Source organism: Cajanus cajan, chromosome 1, assembly GCF_000230855.2.
Source record: "Cajanus cajan strain Asha chromosome 1, NIPB_CcT2T_4, whole genome shotgun sequence".
NCBI classification, from domain to species: domain Eukaryota; kingdom Viridiplantae; phylum Streptophyta; class Magnoliopsida; order Fabales; family Fabaceae; genus Cajanus; species Cajanus cajan.
This window is the reverse complement of record NC_138517.1, coordinates 7,163,472-7,172,619: the sequence shown is the minus strand read 5'-3', so window position 1 is coordinate 7,172,619 and position 9,148 is coordinate 7,163,472.

Here is a 9,148-nt window from a genome sequence, read left to right as displayed (position 1 = left end):
TTTTTTTTTTTTTTTTTTAATATATACCTTAGATTTAATTGAAATGTATAAAAATTAAGAGATTTTTTTTTTTGGAACAATTTTATTTTTTTTTAAGAACTAAACTTGATTGAGAGATGAATATAAAGTGTGCGAATTTTGGTTTTGATAAAGTAAATTTTTTAGTTTATTTTTTCATTCTTTTAAAATTTGTAAAATTATTTTTGATTCTTATAAAATAATAAAATTTAATTTGGGTTGTGTGTGTAACTCTTATTTTAAAGATTTATAAAAAAAAATTGAATTCTTACACATTGATAAAGTATTATAGGCACTTATGAGTACTATTTAGGATGATCAAAAATATATAAATAGTTAAAAATAATAATAATAAAATCACATAGTTATATGGAGTAGAAAGATAATTTCAAATTTTAGAAGGATAAAAAAAATTATACATACTTAAATTAAAGCATGTTCATTTTACAATGTCTAAAAACATATTTCTAAGTGAAACTTATTTAGTAAAGAATAAAAATGTGGGAAAAAAATTAAAAATGGTTCAAGCATTAGATCAAAACACAATCATAAATCTCTTAGGACATAAGTTTTAATAATAACAAACTTATACATTTTTCTGAGAAAAGTTTTTTAGATCATACTATAAGATGAATTAGAATAAATGATTGGTTATGATGACATAAATATCTCAAATAAATCACTTTATCTATACAACGAATGCATTTAATATATATCATTTATGATATTTGATAACTAAATTATGATTAAAAACTTAGCAAATCAAAATGAATAAAAAGTTTTTTCCATACTTACACTTCAAAAAGGAACGAGGACATGCTTTGCATTAGAGAATGGACAAACAAATCTCTCAAATAATGCAAAATCTATAAATAAATAAAAACTTAAAAAGTCATTCCTAACGGACACACACAACAATTCATTTCATTTGGTACCAAAAAGGTGATAAGTAGTCTCATTGATCAAATAAGAAATGACAATTTGGTGAAACACATTTAATGTTCACAATTAATGCACTGATGAATACATTTTCTCACAAGGAAGGAAAACAAAAATAGATGAAGCAAACTTGTGAGAGATGCTCAAGGATTTGCAATGGTCATCTTCATGAAACACTTATATAAAGAAATTTGAAGATTTAGAAAGAAAAGAGAGCAACTTTTGTAAAAAATCATATTCATTCTTTCTATAAAATGTTATGCTCTTAATTTATTGGTTGTATCATGTCTTGATAGTAAGACATAACATCAAGTGATTTCTCAACTTTAACTTTGTGTTATTACTTTAAGCTTGAATAGGTTTGATTATAAAGAATACTTAGTTATTAAAGCCTAGAGAAGCTTCATTGTTCAAAGAATACTTGGGTAGTTACTTAAAGAGACAAGTCAAAGAATACTTGGGTTAAGTTAGAAGTAACTTGTGAAAGAATATTTGTATCTTTGTAAAAGATAATGGAACTTGATCAAGTTAATCAAGAACTATACGTAGTCTCGATAATTGAAATGAACCAATATAAAAATACTTTTTGTTTTTTTATGTTGACTCATCATCTACACTTGTAAGGTTTTCAATACTACTACAACGTTTCAAAAAGTGTTAGTTTCTTTATTGTATTCAACCCTCATTCTGGTGTCTCTCTTTTCTCCACAATTTGGTATCGAAACTCAACCTTTAATGGGGTTGAGCATCTAACCATGCTAAAGAAAAAGATTCTAATATAGGAAGTAGTGATGGTCAAGACCTGCATGAAAGAACTTCTTTTACAAGGCCACCGAACTTTAGTGGAAAAGACAACCCATATTAGAAAGACAAGATGGGGGATGTTCATCAAGTCCATCTAATACCATCTCTAGAAGATCATCATAGGTGGTGATGTTCTTGTAACCAAGCCAGAAAGTGAGTACACGCAAGAAGACTATAACATCTTACAATTTAACACAAAGACAAGATACATCTTAACTTGCTCTTTGTCAAGAACATAGTACAACAATTTTTGTAGTTGCAAGACTGCTAAAGAAATGTGAAAAGTCATCAAAGTAACTCATGGGGGCATTAAAGACATAAGGCTCTAACAAGCTATTACTTTTTAGAAACACTATGAGTTGTTCTCTATGAAGGATAACAAAAACATTGATGAGATGTTTGAAAGGTTTCAAACCATTCTCAATGGGATAAAACTCCTGGGATCTGAGTTATCCAAAGCTCAAAACAATCTCAAGATCTTGGATGGTTTTCCAAAGATTTGAGAACCAAAGGTCATTGCTATATCAGAAGTTCAAAACCTTAAAACTCTTATAGTGAATGGACTTTTAGGAGCTTGAGAGTTCATGAAGACCATATAAATAATAGGGATCATCTAGAAGTTAATGATTTTGTTGCTCTAAAGACTGGTGAAACCAACAAGAAGATGGATAAAGACAAAGCTCTAAAGTTGAGTTTGAGCATAACAGCTCAAATGATAATTCTAAAAACTCCACAAATGATGAAATGTATCTCATGTCCAAGAAGTTTAAGAACATGCTCAAAAAGAAAGAGACAGAGGAGCTTCCACAAAAAAAATGATAGGTTCAAGAGACTTATCCAAGAAGAAAGCAAAAAGGTCATCTATTGTGAGTGTAAAAAGCTTGAACAATGAAGGTTGAATGTCTTATACTCAGAAAGCAATGGACCAACAAGAAGAAAGCCAATAAAAGTTTGATGGCCACCTCAAATGATCTAGACAACAGTAGAAGTAGTTTAGACAATGAGAAGGTTAACATCTATTTCATGGAAGATGTGAACAAAACAAAATTAGAGGTTGAATTTGACTCAAACTCTTGTTTTGTTGATAGTTTTGATAAATAAGAGATGTCATATGAAACTCTTTTAGAAAACTCTCACACAACTATTCTTGAGTATAAAAAGTTTAAAGAAAAGTGCAAATCATTGGTAATAGAAAATGAAAAACTCAAGAATGATCTATTAGATGCTACCAGAGAGATTCAAACACAAAATCACAAGCAATAAACCAATTGAGGTTACAACATTGCAAGCCAAAAACATACAACTCAAAAAGAATCTTGCTAAATTTGTCAATGGATCTTTTAAGATAAATATACTTCTAAGCACAGAAGATTGTAATATGACAAAAATGGTCTTAGGCTTGATACAATGGAGTCAAAGACATCATTTTCTAGACCTGAGATTATTCTTTGCAACATTTGCAAAAAAAAAAAGTAATTATCTCCCTAGCAGATGTAAAAACAAACAGAAACAAACAAGTAAGTTTAAGGTCAAGAGTACTAACAAAAAAGAACCCAAAAATATTTGGGTGCCAAGATCTTAATTAATTCATTTGCATATATCCTTGGCAAAAAAAAAAAAGAGGAAAGATTCACACTGGTACTTGGATAGTGGTTGTTCATGACACCTGATGGGAGAAAGATCTTTATTTTTAAACCTTCAACCTCATGAAGGAACATTCTTATTTGAATGAAGTGGTAAAGGAAAGATCAAAAGTTAGATAAAAACTTTATATCTACTATTAATAATGTATTATATATTGAGGGATTATAATCTACTTATTAACATAAGTCAATTTTGTGACAACAAATATACTATTTCTTTTAACAAGGATTCATGTACAGTCAAATAGCATGACAAATCTATGTTGTCTATTGCCTATAGGAAGAATAATTTCTATGAGATTAATTTAGATAATCTAGGCAAACAAAATGTGACTCGTTTAGTTTTTAGAGAAAATGAAAGATGAATATGGCATAAAAAGCTTGAGCACATAAATTTAAAACATATCTCTAAACTAAACAAGAAAGCTTTAGTACAAAGATTGCCTGAAATTTCTTAGAAAATTCGTATTCTCTATGAAGCTTGTTAGATAGGGAAACAAGTTAAAACTTCTTATAAACCTAAACAAATTGTTTTCACTTTTTGACCTTTAGAACTGTTACACATGAATTTGTTTAGTCCAACTAGAACTCTAAGTCTTTGAGGTAAGAAATATGGATTTATCATTATAGATGACTATTATAGATATACATGGTTATGCATCCTAACTCACAAACATGAGTCTTTCAAGGTATTTGAAATATTTTGTAAGAAGGTTCAAAATGAAAAGGACTTTTGCATTACTTCCACCAGAAGTAATCACGAAGCTAAGTTTGAAAACTCATATCTCAAGTTATTTTACAAAAAAAAATGTTATCTTTCATAACTTCTCTTAACTGATAACACTTCAACAAAATGAGAAAGTTGAAAGAAAGAATCAAACTTTACAAGATGCTTTTTTGCAAAAATTCTTTACTAAAACATTTATGGGCAAAAGTAGTAAGCATTTCTTGTTATATTCTAAACAAAATATTAATAAGACCAATATTAAATAAGACCCCCTATGAATTGTGGAGAAGAAGACTCAACATATCATACTTCTATCCATTTCGTTATGAATTTTATATCCTTAACATTACATATCAACTTGGGAAGTTTGATTTCAAAGTGGACAAAGGTATCTTTCTTGGATATTGTGACACTTCAAAGGCATACAAAGTTTTTAACTCCAAAACCTCTATAGTTAAAGAATCAATCCATGTTAAGTTTAACGATACTTTAACGATTGATAGAAGACTATCATATCTAAAAGAGAAATTTGCATATTGAACCTAAGAAGATTGCTAAGATAGATGCAAAGGAGCAAATGATCACTATGACTGAAGGTCAAACAAATTAGTCAAATGATGCATCTAAATCTCATAGAGATTGAAAGTTCATCAAATATCATCCACAAGATCAAATATTGGAAGATAGGGCTAAAGAAATTAGAACAAGGTCTACCTTTAGAGACAGTGCATCGTATGCTTTGGTCTCAAAATTAAGGCAAAAAAAATAAACGAAACACTCAAAGACAACAACTAGATTCTAGCTATGAAAGAAGAACTTCATCAATTTGAAAGAAATTATGTTTGGACACTTGTTCCAAAGCTCGAACATCAAGGTATTATTAGAAATAGATGAGTCTTTAGAAATAAGTTAGATGAACAAGGTAAAGTGGTAAGGAATAAAGCTAGATTAGTAACTCAAGACTTAAATTTATTAGGATTATGAGAGTTTTTGAAACTCAAAGACATTAAACATTTTTAGATGGACATAAAGAACATCTTTCTAAACAAAATTATTTAAGAAGAAGTCTATATCAGACAACCTCCTAATTTTGAAAAATCCTTTTCTCAAATATCATGTTTTCAAACTTATAAAAACTATTTACGATATGAAGCAAGCTCCCAGAGCTTGGTATGAAAGATTAAGTAATTTCTTAATCAATGATGACTTTATGAGAGGCAAGGTTGACACAACTATTTTTTAGAAAAGAGTCTAGTATAAATTTTATAGTAGTTCTTATTTACGTTGATGATATCATTATTGGTCTACTAATGAATTTCTATGTGATGATTTTTCTAAACTTATGTAGACGAAATTTGAATTGAACATGATGGGTAAATTCAAGTTCTTTTTTGAACTACAGATCAAGAAAATAAAAGAAGGCATATTCATTCATCAACAAAATTATACAAAAGAACTTCTTATAAAGTTCAAAATGAATGAATGCAAACCTATGCCTACACCTATGCATCCGTTTGTAGCACTATCAAAAGACAAATCAGGTAAACCAATATATCAAACGATTTATAGAGATATGATTGGTTCACTCCCATATCTTACTACTAGTCGACCCGACATCATGTACAATGTGTGCTACATGCATGTTTTCAATCTAATCCAGAAAAATCTCATCTTCAAGTTGTTAAGCATATTTTCATATATATCTTATTGGTACTACCAGCCTAAGTCTGTTTATGAGAAAAATAAATATTTTAGGCTAACAAGATATTATGATGCAAACTATGTTGGTGAAAGAGTTGAGAGAAAAAACACAAGTGGAGGATATCTTTTTTTGTGTCCTTTTCTCATCTCTTGGGCAAGAAAAAAGTAGAACTTCATTGCACTTTGGCAGAAATTGAATATATCTTAGCTACTAGTTGCTGCTCACAACTACTATAATTAGTGAGATACCAATTAGAAGACTATTATAGTCTTGAACATAATATATTTATATTTTATGATGGCACTAATATTTATTCTATCTCAAAATCTCATACAATATTCTAAAGCTAATCATATTGAAATAAGATATCACTTCATTCAATATTAGATAAAATCATAACGAATTTTTAGAGAAAATAAACTAATTCAACATAATTTTTAAAGTTTGAGGAATAAATTTATCAATATTAATAATTGTTTAGAGTTTGAAAAAAATAGTGTCTTTAGCTTGTGTATTTGGTTAAAACGTAGTTAAGGTTTCTACATTATTATATTTATAAATTTAGTCTTAAAAAAATATAGATGCAATCTCTCTTAACTTAAAAAAGTATATATAATAAACTCTTAGTGAAAATGGATTGTGATTAAATTGCATCATCACATAATTCATATAATTTTTAAAGTTTGAACCAAATTTATTGATATGAAAGTATATGGATCTCAACCATGTTTTACTAGAAATAATAAGGATAAAATTACAATTTCAGTTATTTGGTAGCTTTTGACGTCAGCCCTCCTCTTGAGACCTAACCAAAAAGAAGCTCACGCAGTCCAGCAGAGCACCTAATCCTGATCTGCTCGCATACCAAGGTATGGTCATTGCACCCAACCACAAGGAAAAACATGCTAGGGTAAGCTCACAACAATAATCATAAAAAAAATAGCATCAACATATAATAAACAACAATAGAATTATACTTTCATCTTGTAACTTAAAGTAACATAACACCTACAACAATAGGTATACAACATCATCTATTAGAAACCAACACATTATACTTTACTTAAATTGGCCGCTTGTAATCGGTATAGCTTGACCTGACCCTTGCACCGTGGTCACTTCATACACATGTGCCTCGACCTTGCCCACACACAAGACCAACTAAGTCCTAGAGGAGAACAACACATCATCCACTTCAAGGGACAACTTTCTATGGACGGTTTTTAAACAAATTAGGCTCTCAGAGCACCACAACTATCTCAATCCGCACAATGGGATGAGCAACTTTGAAAACTTATCCTCTAGTCCTAGTGATCAACAACTCATCATCACAACACAATCACATAATATTTATCACAACAGCTCCACTATCAACTCATTCATACAACATTATATACAACTTGAATGCAACAACCCATGCAACATCAACTAATGTGTCGTCACGCATATACAACTCGAAGATCTCCAACAATTGAGGTTGAGCAATCTAGGTGGCATAAACCCTACCGAATCCAATGTTTGACCTATCTCAACCAAGTCAGGTATAGGGCATTGTTAGGAATTCTGAAAAGAACCAGGTATAGACAATAATAGACGATTGCTCAGGTGTGCCACTTAGACTCGGAGGTCCAGTACTACTTTCAAGGCAGAAGGGTTTGGGTATGGGCCTACCATGGCCTTGGCTTGCATAACCAATCCAGATATGGAGTTAGCTCATCCACTGCCCTCCAAGTACCATGCAACCTCCAGTACCTAGTCAAATACTACATCTCTAACTAGATACCTTACTCAAATTGGTCATTCAACCATGACATGGATCGACTACGTCCATGTCGCCCACACAGTACTAAGGGATTCAACTTTAAAACAACTTTTAACTTATCACCTTAGTACTATGTATCTCAACATAGGACATATATCTTCACCATATGTCCCTAACTTTTCAACTTTACAACAATAGGCAACTTTACAACTTTACAACAATAGGCATCTTTATACAACTTCACAAAAATAGGCATCTTTATACAACTTTACAACAATAGACATCTTTATACAACTTGACAACAATAGGAATCTTTGTATCAACTTGAATAAACAACTTGAGCAACTATAGTCATCACAATATTAACTTTACGACTTCACAACTATAGACACCCTTCATTCAACTTGACAACAATAGTCATCTTGATACTTTAAATCAACTTAATGCAACTTAACAACTTTGCAACAATAATCTACTTCAAATTATATATCTCGAATTATTAATAATTCAACGATGGACAACATGTAAACAACTTAGTTTCATCAAACACACAACATATAAACAACATAAGCCAACAACTACTCAACTCATCTTCATCAGGCAACTTAACAACTTTACAACCTTATAAACAACTTCAATAACATACCATATATTCAACACAAATTACAAATCAACCAACATATTTAAAGTTCATCTATCATGCCAACTTGCACAATGTAAACAACATAAATCAGCTTAAGCACCCAAACAGCTTTCAACTTAACCAAATCACTTATTGTGAAATGGTAACCTTTACATAAAATAACGTATCAGGAGTTATACTACTCCTATCAACCTCATCCTTATCTCATATGAAAGATAAGAAGATTTCCTACAACTGTTATGAAGACATCAAGTCCTAATTCCATCATCTACTTTGTCAAAACTGCAACCTTTTTAACTCAATCTGCATCAACAACTCAACCATTTCAAGAAAAAAACAATGCATAAAGTTTCTCTAACCTGAAGATTGGCTTAGAATAGTCAAGAGTTGAGAAGAAGTGGAATTTCCTTCCGAAGCTTAACCCAAGAACTTCAATATTCCAAAAGCAAGCTTCCTAGTCCAGAGCCTTTCTCTCTAAAACTTCTCTTTAAACTTCTCTCTAAGTTCCTTTCTTTTTTTTCCTCAAATGCATGCATGTGGCCTATTTATAGGAGTCTGGAGTGGCCAGAATGGCCCGTTTCAAATCTAGAACGACTCGTTCTACACTCATTCATCATGTGTAAAATTCACATGCAGAACGGCCCGTTCTTAAATCAGAACGGCCCGTTCTGGAGTTGAGTTTAACTCACAACAATCATGTTTGGAACGGTCCATTCTGAACTAGGATTTATAGGCCTATTTAGTAGTTTGGAACAGCTCGTCCCAGTTTAGAAACGGCCTGTTCTGAACTACTAAATCACCTTTGTTTTAGTAGTTTGGAATGACCCGTTCTAATTTGAGAACGCTTCGTTCCAATCTACTAACTACGTTACAGATTTAGAGGGGGTTCTCATGGAAATGGATGGATTAG